The sequence below is a fragment of the Lissotriton vulgaris genome, chromosome 2_1 (assembly GCF_964263255.1).
Source record: "Lissotriton vulgaris chromosome 2_1, aLisVul1.2, whole genome shotgun sequence".
Classification (NCBI taxonomy): domain Eukaryota; kingdom Metazoa; phylum Chordata; class Amphibia; order Caudata; family Salamandridae; genus Lissotriton; species Lissotriton vulgaris.
Genome location: NC_141687.1, coordinates 2,026,157,651 through 2,026,176,570, shown reverse-complemented (window position 1 = coordinate 2,026,176,570; position 18,920 = coordinate 2,026,157,651). Strand labels below are relative to the sequence as shown.

General features: G+C 48.9%; 1 protein-coding gene across 1 annotated transcript in view; it reads left to right on the top strand.

The window, feature by feature from the left end:
- Nucleotides 1–18,920, top strand: part of LOC147733678 (transient receptor potential cation channel subfamily M member 7-like) — a 1,990,815-nt gene that overhangs the window by 1,431,780 nt on the left and 540,115 nt on the right. The window lies entirely within an intron of this gene.

Genomic DNA, 18,920 nt, shown 5'->3' with positions numbered 1-18,920 from the left:
TATTGTGGTCCAAAATATAGACCATGTATTTGGAAGTATATATGTTTAATTGTATTTAACGTTATTATTCTTCAAAATAATAGTACAAATATTTGTATTTGTACTATTATTATTGCTTCTGTTCCTCCTCTGCCACACACCCAACTCTCCCCCCCAGTGTCTATGGCTGGAGCTTGCTTTGGGGGACGCTGGTGAGGACCCTTATTAACTAGGCTAATTTTGAGGATCAACTGCATTGGCAGCACAATAAAGATGTGGGCGGAGAGCAGGGGATGTTGTCCGGCGGGTGGGATCCCTATAAGAGGTCCGCCTTGCGGTCTGCCCTTGGGTTGCAGAGGGGGCTCGAGCTTGGCCCGGTGCAGCTTTCGGCCCGAGGTGGACTGGTTCCGTGAGGGTAGAGAGGTGGGATTTGGCCATTCCTTCATTACATCAACAGGAGGTGGTACTTGGCCCTCGCACCCTCATGACCAAAGACAATACTTTGTGCCCTACCTTGAAACAAAGCACACTGGACCGATACACCACTGCAGTGGCGAGGGCTGGCGGTGCTGACTGTGGGGACCCCATCCCCCACAACGCCGCCCTACTGCTCGCAATAACACAGTCCTGTGACATGTTGGATGCCAAGAGCAGTGCAGTCCTCCACCAAGACCTTAGAAAAGCTGTAGATCGCATCACGGAGGCGGATGCCAGGGTTTCATCTGTGGAAGATACAATCGCAGCCCTACAACAAAAAGTAAATAAGCTCATGGTGGTGACCCCCCAGTTTGCCTTGCTGGTGGAGGATGCAGGATGGGGAAGGGCGAGCACGGCGAAACAACCTGCGCCTTATTGGATTTCCACAGGGATGCGAAGGGGCATCTACAGAGGGTTTTCTGACACAGTGGTTGGGCTCTCTTCTGCCAGAGGTCTCCCTTTCCCCCTGCTTTGTGGTGGGACGGGCCCATAGAGCACTCATATGCTCTATGGGCCTCCCTACCCCGCCCTCTGGGGAACGACCTCTACTCATCATAGCCAAGCTGTTTAACTACCTGTACCGGGACACCATTCTTCATTTTGTCAGGGACCACAGGAATAAACTGGTATTTGCATCCCATCACATTATGATTTTTCCGGATTATAACCGGCTTGTTCAGCAGTGGTGCCAGTCATTTCCAGCGGTCAAACGCAGACTCCGAGAACTGAATATTCAATTTATGCTTTTCTATCCTGCTAAGGTGCTCCTAATGTACAAAAACAAATTGTTATTCTTTGACACCCCTGAGGCTATCTTCACCTTAGCACACAAAACTGTTAACCTTACGCCGCATATTCCGCCACCATTAAAATCTGAGTCTTCCCAGGGCAACAGGATTAGTCCACTTCCTAATGACGGCACATGTCCAGGTCCAATTGGCGCAGGGTGAAGACTCCTGACTGCAGCGAAACTGCACAGTGCCTGGCTACATGTCCCCAGGCTGATTGAACACTAACCTGGTTTAGTTGGTCTGACCTTGGAACATTCTCAGGCTAGGGAGACCCCAACACAGTGTTCACGGTACGCCCTGTGACACAATGGTTGAGGGTATTGGGATGGTGAGGAACTATTGGCAGGTGGGTCCCGGGGCCCCCCATTGAGGCTCTGGGGCCATTGTGACCGCGACATATAATTCATGTTGGCTGAGGTATTGGGGAGGAGGGAGGTCGGGGGGCCAGTTACAATTTGTTCTGCAGAGTTCAATTCAGTTCAGGCACGACTGCACCATAGACCTCACATACCCATCGCAAACCACGAAGCCCCCTTGAGGAATGGATGGCTAGCCATACCACTAATACGTTGCCACTGGGCCTTAATATCATGACATGGAATGACTGGGATTTTGGATAAAATCCAACAGGGACCTATCCTAAAGCAAGCAAGCAAGCTAGACGACTAGAGGTTGACTTACTCCTGATGCAGGAAACTCAAATGATGGGAACGAAAGCACCTTGCTTATCCCACTATGGATTCAATCAGGTATTCCACCTTGGATTCGTCCAGGGATCACTGGGAACAGCCATTTTAATACACCGCAGGGTGCCGTACAGCCATTCCAAAATATACATTATTATTGCAGGACTATTACATGGGGAACCCCTGCCACTTGGTAGTTCCTACACTGTTCCTCTTTTGGGGCAATACCTTGCGGACAGTGTCGTACACCAATTGGGAGATCTCCCAGATGGCTTATCAGTATTTGGGAGCAACTGGAACGACACTATGACACATACATAGGGCCTCAACGGTCTCTATTTTGCCCAGGGGATTATCAGATCACTCCCCAGTCACGCTAAAGCTGCACATAGGGCCCCATACCTCACCCCTCAGATGGCGCATGGCGCCCTGGCATTTACTAAACCAGTCTTATCAGACTGTCCTCCGACCAGCAATCATGGCTTATTTAGAGTACAATGTTGACACAGCTTCTTCTGGCCCAACATTATGGGAAGCTCTTACACCTACGATACGAGGGACAGATATCAGTTACTGGGCAGGAGAGTGATCCCGTTGCCTGGCTCAGGTGGTAAACCTCCAAGAACTGCTGCCAAACTAGACCTACTACTTACGCAACAGCAGCTATACCAGTTGCTTTATTATGGAGCTCAACACATATCGCAAGCGACCCAATCCAGAATTTACCAATGGGGCGACAAGTCAAGGAAAATGTTGCATCACCTTTGTCAAGCGGCGCAGTCACCCATTCCAGTACCGGTACTGTGTACCGCAGTGGGGGCTTTTTGCACCTCACTCACCGAGGTCGCCCAAGTATTCGCATCATATTATTCAGCATCATACACAAAACAAGAAATCATTTCCCAGGACCATAATGGCGAATTTTTAAGATATCTACCACCAAAATCACTGCCTGACCACATACGTGAGCAACTCGAAGAGTCAGTCACAGCAGAGGAACTCAGTACTGCTCTGTAGGGTTTGCGCCCTGGTTGAGCACTGGGCTCAAATGGATTCCCAAGTGAATTCCTACGATCTCACATGACCTTTCTGGGCCCTCATCTTGGAGCGCTCCAGGAAGACCTAGAACAGCAAATACTTCCCCCAGACTGGCAACACGCTGCAATAGTGGTGTTTCTTGCACCCGAGCACCCACACGAAGAACCCTCCTCATACCGTCCTATTTCCCTCCTGAGTATTGTGTCTAAACTCTTGGGTAAGGTTCTTGCAGATCCTCTACGAACTCGTATTCACAAACTGGTGCATCTAGACCAGACGGACTTCATGCCACATAGATCCACAGGACATAATATCAGCCAAGTCCACAATGCCATCATGAGGGCTCCAGACCTTGGTCGCCCCACTGCCCTCCTGTCGGCTGACATAGATAAGGCATTTGACTCAGCTGGGATTATTTGTTTCTCCTTCTGTGAGCACTTAATTATGGCCCGCGGTTCTTCTCATATGTCCGTCTCCTCTACACAGACCTTTCTACCTCAGTACGGGAGGTGTGGACACACTCTGCGAGATTCCCAATGCATTGGGGCACTAGACGGGGATGCCCGCTTTCCCCACTACTATACACTTTGGTGATCAAGCTCCTGGCGACATGGGTGAGGCAGGATCCCCTGGTGCGAGGATATGAATGGTCTTCAGAAATTGCACTATACGCAGATGACGTGTTGTTTTTTCTCACAGACCAAGGCATTTTGCAAATACTTGTATCTGCGGAAACCACTGGGCTCAGAACCAAACCAGCAACATCGCTTTTATTCCCGGTCTGTGGAGATCAGGGGGGGAAGCTTCTGGGCATCTCAACTAATTCATGGTACGGGTGTTTCAATACCAAGGGGTATTTACCTCGTCATGTCCAACTATTTCCTGGCACATAACATTTTCCCAATATTGCCGCATCTCAAAGAAGAGACAAAGGTATGGTCATCTCAGCCCCTATCCCTATACGACTGGTCGGCCCTCTTCAAGATGGTCTCCCTTCCTCGAATACTGTACCATCTGCAAAACTTCCACTATGTAATCCCACAATTGTTGTTCCGGCAAGTTGATGTTCTTCTAAATCATTTACTATGGGGGGAGCCATTAGGGTGGCCTTGGGGACCTGCACTCAATATACCTACTATGGAGGAATCGCTGCAGCAGATGTAATTGCTTATTACTCTGCCTCTCACCTGCTTAACATTAATGAATGGTGGTACAGCACACAGGCTGACCCAGCTTTTGCAGTCGAATGACGAGCGATGAGCCCCTAGACTTTACTAGACCTCCTACATAGCCAGACGAATCCAGACCACCTACCACCAGCATTTAAGGTGGCATGACTCATATGGCGATTCACAGTAAGAAAGATGGGCTGGAAGGGGCAACTGACACAGACGACCCCTCCCCCCCCCCCCCCCCCCCCCCCTCTCCCTCTCTTCTGGAATTGTACCTACCTCTGCCAGGTTACTACAAGTATCAATTACACCGTAGTCCATTTTATAGATATCTTCAGCTCAGGCATGCATTGGCACCATATATCCGATCCCTGAGGGACCTACTGGAGTTTCATTCATCTGAAGGGGCGCTTGTTGATGGAAGACCTGGGTGCCCACAAAATCAGGCAAATTTATCAAACATTAAGCACACATAATCACACTACACTAGATACATTACACACGTCATGGGAAGCCCTGTGGAGCAACTATTGCCACCCGTTACCCCCAATCCAATTTAAATATATGCATAGAGCATACTACATGCGGTCTCGTCTTTGGCATATGGGTGTTATCCCATCCTCCACCTGCCTCGGATGCGGGGACAAGTAGGAGACCTTTCTGCATACAGTATGGAGTTGCAGGGCACTTCAACCTTTCTGGCGGAGGGCGTCACAGTGCTTAGACCAGGTCTTGTCCTGGTGACTTCCTCTAGACCCCAAACTATTGCTACTACACAGCACTGATGGGATTGGTGGAAACAGATACAAGCAACACCTTTTATTTCTGGGGCTCACATTAACCTAATGTGACATTTCCCAAAACTAGAAGGGGCTCTCTCCACCATCCGTGGGCAGTTGGAAATGTGCCATGGATAAATGTATGGGGATGGAGATAGTGGTGTTCAGGGCACTGGGCTGCTCACAACAAAATAAGAAGATTTGGTCTTGGGCCGAATACAGGGGTATTGAACTGCCCCCCGCACCACCCTAAGCCCAGTCTGTCCTATGGGAAACATACCCATGCAGTCTTATTTTTCTTTCCTGTTTTTGTTGATGTATTGCAGTCTCTGTACAATTATATAATATTGCTTAATTGGATGTGTGCAATGGGCCCTGGGCCATGGTTTGCCAGCAAAAATCTCAATAAAATGTATTGTAAAAAATAAAAAATAAAAAAAATACAATGTTAAAGATAAAAACATTTAAATTAACTATTGTTTTAATGTATTGGAAATAAAATTGGTAACGTAATAACCTCACTCCGTTCCATAACTATTAAAACTTTTTTTTTTAAACAAATCAAATACACAAATCTAACTACACTCATTAGGGAATATGCATACTTTTTAGGGGGTGGGAAGGAATCAAACTTACATTCTAACTCCAGTCGAGCAAAAAGCTGGAAAGTGCCTAAATTATGGAGGAGGCAGGGGGTGTCAGATTTACTATTAAAATGTATGTATAATTATCACTGGGAAAAGTGCGTACTTTGGATGAGACGTCACATTTACTATTGTAACTCCAGTCTAACAAACAATGAAGAAACATGTATACCTTGTTAGAGGGTTCAGATATACTAATCCCATAGAGACTTACAGCTGCAGACTCCTTACTTTTTAATTCCCAGGCGTCAGGGTGAGTCCGGAAACTTTTGCGTGAGCAATACACCTGCTCGCCATGGTTGGCTCCGTTCGGCTCCGTGTGACGGCGCCATTCGCGTAAGTTGTGACGTCAGTTCTGTTCTTTCCGCACCTGTTAAGCGATGATCCGGAGAAGAGCTACTCCTGTATCTTTTTGAGAGGCTTTTTCAAATTTTGTTAAGTGAGTTTTTTCTGTGTGTCGAGGTTGTTATTTAGAGGTACAGGGTTAAACCTTGCGATGCCTGTCACGTGCCAGGTCAGTAACCAGCCCCCACCTCGTCTGTTTGTGGTTCCTCGAGCGCAGCCATGACACAGTCGTGCTCAGACTGTCAGGCCATGGCTTTGAAGGCCTTACGGAAGAGAGCTTTTAAGCTCCTTGCGGCCCGGCAGTCGACACCGGAGAGGAGGCCCCTGGGTTGCTCCAGGACCCCATAATCCTCTTCCTCCCACTCGAGGTCTTCGGAACACTCAGGGAAGAGGCATAAGAAGAAGACCAAGCAGATTTCGTCTTCGCTTCATGTGTCGTCTGTCGACGAGACAGGTAAGGAGCACCAATGCTTTAGGCATAGTTCTGCAGAGCCAGTGCCCCCCTCTCAAATAATGGAGTTTTACGCGGTCATGCACTGCGTATTTTATCGGGTCAACCACTCTAATGAGCCTTCAGGCCCAATGGGGCCAGAAGATGTCCCATTGGGGTCAACAGCGTCTGCTCCGGCCACGGTGCCAGTTAGGCCTCGTGGGTCTGATTCCAGGTCCACACTGGTCGTGCCAATGCTTCCCCCAGCATCAGATCTGAAGTCGGTGCCTCCGGAGTCACAGGCGGCGCCAGCCCTATCATTCTATCCGAAGACTTGGATCAGTGACTCTCAATGCCAATTCAAGTGCCAATGGAGCCCAGAGTCTCTTAAGTCATTGCCTATGTGTACTGAGGAAGTCTCCGGCATGGGTGAGGATTGGAAGGGTTCTATGGACCCTTTAGCACAACAACTAGGAGTTCCTGTGGAGCACTTGGACTGTTATGAAGATTTTCGAGAAGCCAGTGGACTGGACACATCTCCAGATGCTGGTATGCTCTCTCCCAACGACTTTGGCTACGGAGTGGAAAGCTTTTTATGTCATAGTGGTAAGGAGGATCAACAAAAAGTGAGCAACCCAGAATACCCTTGAGGTCTTGGGTGATTAGATAGAGAGGTATAGATGCCTTCAGGGGAGTTTTTTTTAAATACCAATTATTAATTCAAGCTGATTTTAGAGGAACAATTAATGATCCTTACATGCAATTAATACCTCAAAAAATGTATGCTTAATTATTTAGATAGCCTCTATTAGGTCTTGACACATGGACAACATATAAACAACAAACACAAAGGTGTATTAGAAAAATAGAATTTATCAAAGAATCAGAAGGTAAATAATTTCATATACAGATGGAAATAATTCAAAGAGCGATTAGGTCTGCAGGTACATAAAAAAATAAATTGATAAATAACACAACAGAACCTAAAAACACCTATCCCAAGTCAAAATAAATAAGACAATGCAAGGATAAGATGAAGGTCGACGTTTCGGTCTCCTAAAGAACACTTTTCGAGACCATCCTCAGGACTGATGTCAATTATGCACTGTGTAGGACCAAATGTAATCTAAAATATAAATATTTACAGTTACAAATCTATTATATATTTACAAATTTACTATACCTTTGTGACAAACCGATGCAAACAACAACAAAAAACTAGTGTCAGAAACAAAAACATTTACAATACAAACAAACATCGGATGTTAATAAATCTCAATTGACCAGATGATACTGCGATTATCTTATTTTAAACATTAGAAAGTCGTTTAGATTCTCTGTTTCCTGTCGAAACACATAAACAATTCATGAGAAAAACAACTTAGTCGACAATTTAAAAAATTACATCAAAAATCATTTACTGACTAGAGAAAAATCATAAGAGAGATCATTTAATCAGAGGAATGTGTAAAACATGACCCACTAAATATACTTTTGCCTTAAAAGTATTATTGGATCATATCTTATATTTGTACACGACTTTCGAATAGTCAAAAGAAGTCTTAGTCAACAGTCTTATATATGATGGTCTGTTTGTATACATACACATTGTAAAGATATTTCATAGGTAAACAGCCAAACACATGATTGACTTGGATAAAAAGCACTTATTGATTTCATGCAGATGTTTTACAAACGCAATAAAGTTAACACGAAATAAAAAGGGGGATAATGTTACCTCAATCGTAATGCTGCATATTTAGAGATGAAAAAACTCGACCACAGTTTTATGTTTATCAGAGGTACTGGAGCTGCTCCTAAATGTGAGGACACTAATTACTTGGAGGTCAAACAGGGATATTTATAACCCACATTAGAGATAGAATATTTTATACCTCATTATTTATGGAGACACCACCTCAGTATATTGAAGTGAAGCGACTGTAGGTATCGATGCCGACGTTAACATCCGGTAAACTAAAAAATAAGAACCGGATTCAGAATACATCAGTGTAGAGGCCCGATAATAATTCGAGACAGCGTTTAGAAACAGAGTATGTCAACGTACCTATCATTCAGGATTTAATAGGCACAAACCAATAGCAAATGGTGCAATCTTCATACGTCATAGAAATTATTTTGGTATGAGACTGGATCTGAAAGAATAAATAGCAATTGTAGACTATGTGTGAAATAACGAGTTTTAAATCAACCAAAAGGGGAAAACATTTACCTAAAGAGGCCACAAAGTCGATTTATGATCATGTGTATCTTCAAGAAATCGTTGTAAATTCTCTGAAGAGGGAGAGGACAAATAATTATACAATGCTGCAGGGTCTTTATCCCTGCAGCATTTTAAATAATTATACAATGCTGCAGGGTCTTTAACCCGGCAGCATTGTATAATTATTTGTCCGCCAACTTTTCGGCTGATGTCCAAAACACCCTTATGGACATGCCGTTTGATGGCAGCCATCTCTTTGGTGGCAAGGCTGATCATGCTCTGGAACGCTTCAAGGACTCCAGGGCTACGGCCGTCCTTGAGCCTGTCGGCCCCGCGTCCGCAATCTTCTGCCCAGCTCTCCTTTCGTGGCCACGGAAGGAGTGCTCCCACACGTCCTGCCAGCCACGGGCCGCAGACTAACATTCAGCGCGGTGGCGGACGTAGTAACTGGGGACAACGGCGTGGCGAGTCCACACCCACGCCCGCTGCATCCGCCTTAAAGCCTTCCTAGTCCTAGCTTTCAGGCCCATTTAACGCCTGTGGGGGGCAGGGATCGCCATCACCACCTCCACTGGTGCACCATCACATCGGACAGGTGGGTGCTGCAAATCGTCCGAAGGGGCTACTCCCTCCCCTTCGAGGCAACCCCTCCAGCCATGCCACTGCAGTACCACCGCATGTTGGGGGATCACTTGCAACTTCTGCAAGAGGAAGTTTCGGCCCTCAAGGGGGCCATCGAGCGCGTTCCTGGGCCAGAAGTAGGACGTGGTTGTTACTCCCACTACTTTCTGGTTCCCATGAAGGGCAAAGGGGGCCTACGCCCTATCTTGGACTCCAGGAACGTCAGGAGAAGTTCAAGATGCTGACTTTGGCTCAGGTCTTCACCGCCCTGTGTAGGAGAGTAGGGTCTGCAATCCTATGGTCACCCCAGATTTTTGCTTTTTGCTTCACTGGTTTACGACTTTCCCTGGCTGTGGACCTGCTAATCAGACCCACAGCCTAGCTGTTCTCTCTCTAAATTGACACACCTGTACTTTAGATGCATTTACCAATTGGTATTGGGTCACTCTTGTAAGTCCTTGTACAGTGTACCATAGGTACCCAGGGCATAAGTGCACCCAAGGCCTACCAGGGGCTGCAGCATGTTTTAGGCCACCCCTGACTGGCCAGCTAAACAGACACAACTGGCTGGTAACACAGCTGGAGCAAGGTGGTGTAATCACCCTTTGCTGTAGATGTAGTATACCTATATCTAACCCAAAATGGACACATATATTCCTATAAGTCACTCCTATGGCAGGCCTTATCAATCCTGAAGGCAGAGTTCTTGGAAATATGTGAGATGGTGCTCTAGCATGAGCTGAGCCTGTCTGCAGCTTTCGGAACCATGTTCTTTAGCTGTTTCCATGATAGTGCCATACCATATACTCTTAAGTGCATTATAATCCTCGCGGTTATTGCTAACTTTGGTTTGGCATTATCAAAACATGTCGATTAAGGTGTCATACGATTTGGAATACTACCCCCTCGCCAGTTCTGGCGACGGGGGTAGCATTCCACCCTTCTAGAGGGAAACAACATGTACAGAACCTGAACCCCGGTTAAAGTTAACCAGTGCCTCAGCATCACATAATGGATGCTGCTGCCACAGACACAAGTCTGACCTCCTGCTGCTGGGAGTCCTTCCAGCAAGGGAGGCCTGGACAAAGGGTTTCCTGCCTGGGGAGGTGCCAGCACCACCCCAGACAGGACTTTGTGTATCCAGATAGGCAGGGCTGAAAGGAATGAGACATGCCTGGGACACACAAGGTGTCCCTGTGCATACCCCGGTTCAAACCAGTTGCTGGGGCACTCCAGCCCCAGCTCTGGCGCGAAACCTGACAAATGATAGGGGGTGTAAACACCCTCTCCCTGGTCTCACCCATGGGAGGGACCTAGTCACTAGTACAGCCCCCTTTAGCAGAATAAAGGTAGGAGCCAGTCCCATTCCAAATTAGATTATCCTGAACAACTCTACAAAGAAGAAACTCTGGACTTCGACGTTCTGCTCCTCAGAAGACTGAAGACATCTCCCTTGTGGCCAAGGAGTGACCACCCTGCATCCGCAGGCACCATCAAGCGTCCTAGCGGTTCACTTTGTCGTCCTTCCTGGCGGAACCAGACGTCAGAGCCCGACGAGACCCGGACTTCCAGACCTCTCCGACCTCAACTCACATCTGCAGCACAGCTGAGATCTGTGGGTGTGACGAGACACGTGGGACCGGTCATCTTGAAGAATCTGCACTTCGCTTCCAGCACGACCTCTGAGGCACCCTCGAGTGAGTGCTTTGGGGATTGAGAAGCCCCAGCCCCAAGCAGCTCCTGCACCGAAGACCAGCCCTCCAGCATCCACGAGATCTGCGTGGGGCCCTTCTGCTTGATTGCTACTCGACGCGTTGTCTGGTCACTTGCCGGCTGGCTTGTGGCCTCCTAAACGACAAAATCTTGAAACTACACCGCTGGTCTGGTTGCTACAGACTGGCCCTTGCGTCCCTGCAAAGGAGAAGTACCCCGGACCCTCCTGGTTCACACCAGACGCCATCTTCACGTGCCGCGTGGGTTGCATTTGCCAATGCCTGATGACTCCGATCCTGGAACCGACACCACCGTCAGCGAGAGCCTGCGTGGGACAGCTCGTGCCTCCATCCTGGTCGTCGACAACGCCTCCTGGTTCACGTGGCTGCAGAGTCAAGCATCACCTCTTCACCTGATCGCGACGACATCATCTGGTTCCTTCCTGGTTCCACTCCTGTCACTGGCTAGTAACTTTGAACACTGTCCCCTCTGCTTTCAGGTCTCCATCTTCTTCGATCCGCCCTTGGATCACTCCGGACATCTCCCTCCTGGTCGCCTGCAGCATCTTTTCTCCAAGGCTCCATTGACTTCAACGAGGAAACCCGACACACTTTCACACCTATGCACCCGCAGCCCGTGGGTGAGGTAACGAAAGCATTTCGTTGCTCATAGGTAGATTGGCTCTCCTAGTGTCCAGGTATCCTGTAGTTTTGGTCTCAACCAGTCGGAACTGTCCTTACTTACCTATTTTGTAAATTGTTCGTGCCCATTGACTTTGCATTGAAACCCGCGTGTGTGTTCTAGCACTGCACACGCATCCCGTGGGCCTCCTGCTCCTTACCTAAGGTTAGGGTAGTGTCGCCCCAGCGATTCTACAGCCTCTGGGCATACTCATTTCTCCTATCGTTCTACTTAACCCATTTACTTAGTATATGGTTTGTCGTGCCCCCAGGGCACCATTGTAATTGTGTGATTTATAGTATTTTTCTGAAGAGTATTGTTATGTGCTTAGCCCTCTGATCTCATAAAGAGTTCAGAGGTGTTTGTTAGTAATAAATATATTGTTTATTTTCATAACAACCTGTGTGGTGTCCTTTCATCTGGTATTCAATGGGTTATATGTGGTAAAACAGCTGGCTTCACATGCCAAAAGAGTTTAGCCTAAGACTGCTCTTTCCATGCTACCATTAGGATAGCTGGTCTATAAGGTTGACTTACAACCAATCACCATAAGGGTTGTTTGGACTGATACAAGGTGATCACTAGAACTAGTGAGCATCATATATCAGGCCAACTTCTCACACCCTGCACCTGGAGACTGGATGGTAGCGTTGGACTTGCCGGACGCATATTTTCACACCCCCGTCCTGCCGGCGCTACCAGCGGTTGACGGTAGGCCACGAGCACTTTCAGTTTACCGTGCTTCCCTTCGGCCTTACCAGCGCCCCACGGGTGTTCACGAAAGTGATGGCGGTGGTCGCAGCTCATCTGCGCAGGTTAGGGGTTTCAGCCTTCCCCTACCTAGACGACTGGTTGTTGAAGGCGGGCTCGCCCCAGACAGTCGTCAGCCACCTCCAGACTACTGCCGACCTCCTGCACCTGCCGGGGTTCTCCATCAATGTGCCGAAGTCACACCTGTGTCCCTCTCAGAAGCTCCTCTTCATCAGAGCGGTTCTAGACTCGGTGCAGTTTCGGGTTTATCCTCCCGAACAGCGGGTTCAGGATATTCAGGCTCTGATTCCGATCCTTCAGCCGTTATCCCGAGTCTCGGTCAGGTTAACGCTGCGGCTTCTGGGGATGATGGCCTCTTGCATCCTTCTGGTGCCTCACGCCAGGTGGCGGATGTGGGCTCTGCAGTGGTACCTGAAGTTTCAGTGGGCCCAGCATCAGGCAACTTTTCCGACCATGTCTTGATCTGGGAGGGCACTGCAAGACAGTTGCAGTGGTGGCTCACGGATCGCGATTGGGTCAGCGGCAGATCCTTCTCCCTACCCCAACCGGAGCACGTAGTTGTGACGGACCCGTACCTCCAGTCCTGGGGGGGCCACATGGGAGAGGCGGAGATCAGAGGCCTCTGGTCTCTGGCGGAGTCCCGGCTCCACATCAACTTTCTGGAGCTGCAGGCGATCTGACTTGCACTGAAGGCATTCCTCCCCTCTGTCCGGGGGAGTGTAGTGTAGGTGTTCATGGACACCACTGCCATGTGGTACTGCAACAAACCGGGCGGGGTGGGGTCATGGACCTTATGCTAGGAGGCTCTGCGCCTCTGGCAGTGGCTGGAACATCAGGGCATGACCCTGGTGGTTCAACACCTGGCAGGTTCCCTGAACGGCAGGGCAGACGAACCCAGCCGTCGGTGCATGATGGATCACGAATGGCGTCTGAACTGGGACGTGGCGCAAGGCCTTTTTCAGCAGTGGTGAGAGCCTTGGTTAGATCTATTCGCCACAGAAGAGAAGGCTGTGAGAAGTTGGCCTGGTATATGATGTCCACTATTCTAGTGAACACCTTGCACCTGTCCAAACAACCCTTAAGGTGATGGTTGTAAAGTCAACCTTATAGACCAGGTATCTTAGAGGTAGCGTGGACAGAACAGCCTTAGGCTAAAAGACACTTTAGGGCGTGTAAAGCCAGCTGTTTTACCATATGTAACCCCTTGAATATCAAATGGAAGGACACCACACAGGATATAAATAAAATATGTATGTTTTTATTTACTAACACACTCCTCTGAACTCTTTATGAGATCAGAGGTGCAAGCACATAACAAGTTACACTTAGAAATACTTTAAATAGCACAATTTACAGTTAGGCCCTGGGGGCACGTAAAACCATATACTATGTAAGTGGTATAAGAACCACAACTTGGGAAAGGAAGAGGCCTAGGGCCTAGGGAATCGCTGGGGCTACACTATCTGACCATTAGGTTAGGAGTAGGAGGCCCACAGGCGGCGCGTGCAGTGTCAGTACACTCACGCGAGAGTCAATATAAAGTCAATGGGAACTTTGAAGGTAAGTAAATGAAGATTTGGGACACTTCCGGTCTAGCTAGAAGAAAACATCTAAAAACCTAGACACTTGGATAGTCAATACCCTTGAGAGCACCGAAGTACTCGCGTTACCTCACCCACAGGAAGCGGGTGCATAGGTGTGAAGCTGTGTCGGGTTTCGCCGTTGAAGTCTATGGAGCCTGTGAAGAAAGATGCTGCAGGCAACCAGGAGGAAGATGTCATGGTGGATCCAGGGGTGGATCGGAGTTGAAGAGGACCTGAAAGCAGAGGGGACAGAGTCTAGGTCACTAGCCAGTGACCGGGTGGAACCAGGAAGGATCCATACGTCGTCAAGGAGCAATCAGGTGCTGGGGTGAAGCTTGTCATTGCAGCCACGTGGACCAGGAGGCGTTGAGGATGACCAGGTGCAGGAGAGGAGCTGTCCCACGAAGGTTCTCGCAGATGGAGGGGTCGGCTTCAAGATAGGAGCAAACAAGCCTAAGCAAAGGCAACCCACGCAGAATACACAAAAGGCTTCTTGTGCAGACCAGGAGGGTCTGAGGTACTTCACCTTTTCAGGGAAGCAAGGGCCAGTCTGGAGCAACCAGACCAGCGATGGAGTTTCACAAGGATCGTCGCCAGGGGGCTACTAGCCAACGAGCCAGCAACCGGACAACGCGTCAAGCAGAGCACAAGCAGAAGTGCCCCATGCAGATCTCGTGGAGTGTGGGGTCTGGTCTTTGGTGCAGGGGGAACTCGGTGTCAGGGTGTCTCCGTCCCCAGTGCACAGCTTCGAGGGGGCCTCAGGAGCTGTGCTGTTAGCAGGTTGAAGACTTTCCAAGTTACCTGCTTCCACGGGTCCTGACGCCTTCCACGGGGCTCAGCTGTGCTGGAGTCTTGCAGTGGGGTCAGAGGGGTCCGGGAGTCGAGGTCTTGTCAGGCTCTATGCTCGGGTTCCGGCGGGAACGGAGACAAAGCAAGCCGTTGAGTTGCTGGATGATGCCTGGTTGCCTAGGGTGGTCACTTCTTGGCCAGAAGGGAGATTTCTTCAGTCCTCAGTTCAGGTGAATGTCGACGGGTCCAGAGTTTCATCTTCAATCGATTCCAGGATTAATCTGAAGTCTCCTGGGTCAGCTCCTAACATGTCTTCTCCCTCTAGAAGGTCAGAATGCTACTCCCGTCGCCAGAATTGGCGTGGGGGTAGTATTCCAAAGTGTATGACACCTTACACGACATGTTTTGATAAAGCCAAACCAAAGTTAGCATTAACCGCGAGGATTATAATGCACTTAAGAGTATATGGTATGGGAATATCATAGAACAGCTATACATGGTTCCGAAAGCTGCAGACAGACTCAGCTCATGCTAGAGCACCATCTCACACATAACCAAGCACTCTGCCTTCAGGATTGTTAAGGCCTGCCATAGGAGTGACTTATAGGTTACTATGTGTCTATATGTAAGTAGGTATAGGAATACTACACCTAAGCAAAGGGTGATTACACGACCTTGCCCCAGCTGAGTGATCAGTCAGTTGTGTCTGTTTGAGTGGCCAGCCAGGGGTGGCACAATACATGCTGCAGCCCCTGGTAGGCCTTGGTTACACCTATGCCCTGAGTACCTAGGGTACACTTTTACAGGGGCTGACAAGGTGACCCAATTCCCAAATGTGTATGTACCTAGAGTACATGGCTTGAATTTAGAAAGAGTGCATCTGGGCTGTGGGTCTGATTAGCAGGCCCGCAGCCACATCTAAGTCGAAAACCATTAAATCAAAAGCAAAAAGTGGGTGTGACCATTGGAAGCAGACCCTACTCTCCTACACACATGCAATGTCATCAGTTCTGCGTGTTGGAATTTCCAAGGCGGCACTCGCTTGGAGACGCTTTTCGTCGCAAGTGGAGCTGCGGTCTGTTGTACGTCTTTCTGCCTATACCACTTCTGCCCAGAGTGCTGAAGATCAGACGCAACCGGGCCCAAGTCATCCTTGTGGCTCCAGACTGGGCACGAAGATACTGGTATCCCGAGCTACTCAGCATGTCTGTCGATCCCCTGATTCGTCTGCCTCTTCGGGAGGACCTTCTGTCGCAGCAGCAGGGGACGGTCCTCCACCCAAACCTGTCCAGTCTCCACTTACATGCTTGGAGATTGAGTGGCGGCAGTTGAGGCCATTTGACTTGCCTCCTGAAGTCTGTAATGTGATTCTGGCAGCAGGCGTCCCTCCACAAAATCGGTATACGCCTGCAGGTGGAACAAATTTGTGGCATGGTGCACAGCAAAGGCTCTGGACCCCCTTTCTGCCCCTCTTTCAGAGGTTCTCCTCTTTCTTCTTTCTCTTGCCCAGCAGGGCTCTGCTCTGGGCACTCTAAAGGGCTACATCTCATCCATTTCCGCCTTCTTAAGGCTCACTGGTCAGCCCTCTTTGTTCAAGTCCCCAGTTGTAAATAGGTTTTTGAAGGGCGTAACTGTCCTCTTCGTCTTCTTACTCTTAAGACTGCATTCCTGGTTGCCATCACCTCTGCCAGGAGAGTGAGTGAGCTCCAGGCTCTTTCTTTTCAACCTCCTTTCCTTTCTGTCCATCCGGACAAAGTTGTGTTGCGGATGCGACCCTCTTTACTGCCCAAGGTGTTCACAGCCTTCCACATCAGGCAGTTTATCACCTTGCCCACCTTCTTTCCGTCTCTGCATCCCTCGAAAGAGAGGCTCCACCGTCTGGACCCAAAACGTGCGCTCTCATTCAATCTGGATCGCACACGCCAGTTCCGGGTGGATGACCAACTCTTTGTTGGTTACGTGGGCGCTAAGAAGGGATGGGCTTTGCACAAATGGACCATTTCTCGATGGGTCATCTTGTGCATCAAGGCTTGTTACTCTCTGGCTAGGAATGAGCCTCCTGTGGGGCTACGTGCCCCTTCCACTCGGGCAATGGCGGCTACTACTGCCCTGGGTCGGAGAGTCCCCTTGCAGGACATCTGTCAGGCAGCTACGTGGGCCTCGCTGCACACGTTCGCAAGACACTATTGCCTGGACAGCCAAGTCCGGAGAGATGGCTTTTTTGGCTGTTCCATTCTCCAGGACTTTCTGGTGTGATCCTTGGTTCGCAGACCCACCCCCGGGGTTGGTATTGCTGTGGTATCTATTCTAAGGTAAGGAATCTTAGACTAACCTGTTTCTTTCAGATGCACAAGTTACTTACCTTCGGGCACGATATATCTGTAAGAAACAGTAGTTATTATTAGATTCCTTACCGCCCCTCCCATCCTCCCCGTTCTGCGAACCGATATCTAGGGTTAAGGTCATCCCCTTTCAGGGCCCTAGTTTTCATGGCACCAGTGTTGGTTTTTATCATGGCTCTGCGTTTCTGGCGCGGAAAAGCTGTGTATAAGAACTTACGTCAGCGCGCGAGGGCAGCATCTAAGTACTCCGACGTCATCCCGGCACCAACGACACCTACCGGCTCGCAGGGGTACTGCTATGCGAAATTTTCCAGATCCAGTCTGACGCCTGGGGATATTCTAAGGTAAGTAATCTAATACTAACTACTGGTTCGAGGCATGTGGGCTGCTGAATTCATATCTGTGCATAGATCGTCGCCTAGTGTTGGGTCCTGATGATTGCACCTTGTTGTCCTGGAAGAGTCTTCGAAGTATCACGAGGTAGATGACTCCTCCCCTGGACTACAGTGCGCATGGGCATCTTCTCCATCCTCATATTGTTTTTTTCCGCCATTGGGTTCGGATGTTATTCCTATACTCCAACTTCAGAATCGAAACAAAACTTTTCTAAAGGCCAAAAGGCCTTCGACTTCGACGGTATTGTTCTCGCTCGGTACTTCTTGACTCGGTCAAGCTTTCCATCTCGAACCAGTCGTCGACGTGGGCCGTTGGGCCTTTTTGATGCCACGTGGGCCTGCTGTCGATGGAAAGGACCCCGTTCAAAAGGTGCCCACAATGCCACTCCAAATTCCAGCATACTGACAAGCACTCAGTTTGCAACAAGTGCCTTTCTCCAGATCATAAGGAAGAAACCTGCCCAGCCTGTGCCCAATTCCGTTTGAAGAAAACCACACGGATTCGACGGGCCACTAGGCAAGAGATGCAGCAACAGGCACCGGAACTAGACAACATCTTCGATGATGACCAAGAACTTCCAGAAACTCCAGATTCGGACCTAGATATCGTCACCGTCGAGGTACAAAAGAAGCTAATATTGAACTATTGGTTGAAAGATGTGAGAAAGACCTGAAGCCTCGTAACAACAGACAGAATGTCAATGAGCTGACGGATCACTACATAACCTCGATCGGTAATATAGTTAATGACACCTTGCCTCAAAAATTGAAAAGTCTTGGGAAAGCCAAAAAATCCTTGGTTCAATGAGGCACTGAACGAGGACAGGCGAAAACTGAGAATGGCTGAAAGGAAATGGAGACAACATCCCTCCTCCCCCGAGCTGAAAGCCCTCAGAAAAACAAGGAAACAATATAACAAAAAGATAATCGACTCCAAAAAAGAATTTATAAGGGCTGAACTGGACAATCAAAAAAAGGGGGGGGGGTTGCTGCACTGTTCCTAGAGGAAGAAGAGGTGGGGGAATTCTTGCTGGCGTGACCAAGGGGGGGATTTTAATGATACCCTGGGCCATCCATTATGTTGGATGTATTTGCCTCACACACCCCGAGGAGTGTCATGCTTCATCATCGGCGGTTGCTCCTCGTCGGGGAGGCGGTGCAATCCCCGACGGGCACACCTCAGAGAGGGGCTCTTTGGCGGAGATCTTTTTCCAACTGCCTATTGGTGAAGTGGGGGTATGTGGGCAGGGTGGTGTATACCTATGGTAAGGTGGCTAAAATGTAACAAGGGGTACGGAAGGGATTAGACTCATGGTGTATGAGTCTCTTCAAATTTGGCCATGTATAAACAGGCCACCGAGGGGGCGAAGGTACTGCCCATAGAGGTCCCCTGGGTTTGGTGGTAGAATTTGCCTCTGTATTCTAAATAGTTTTCCGTCAGGGCTAGTGTGGCGCACTCC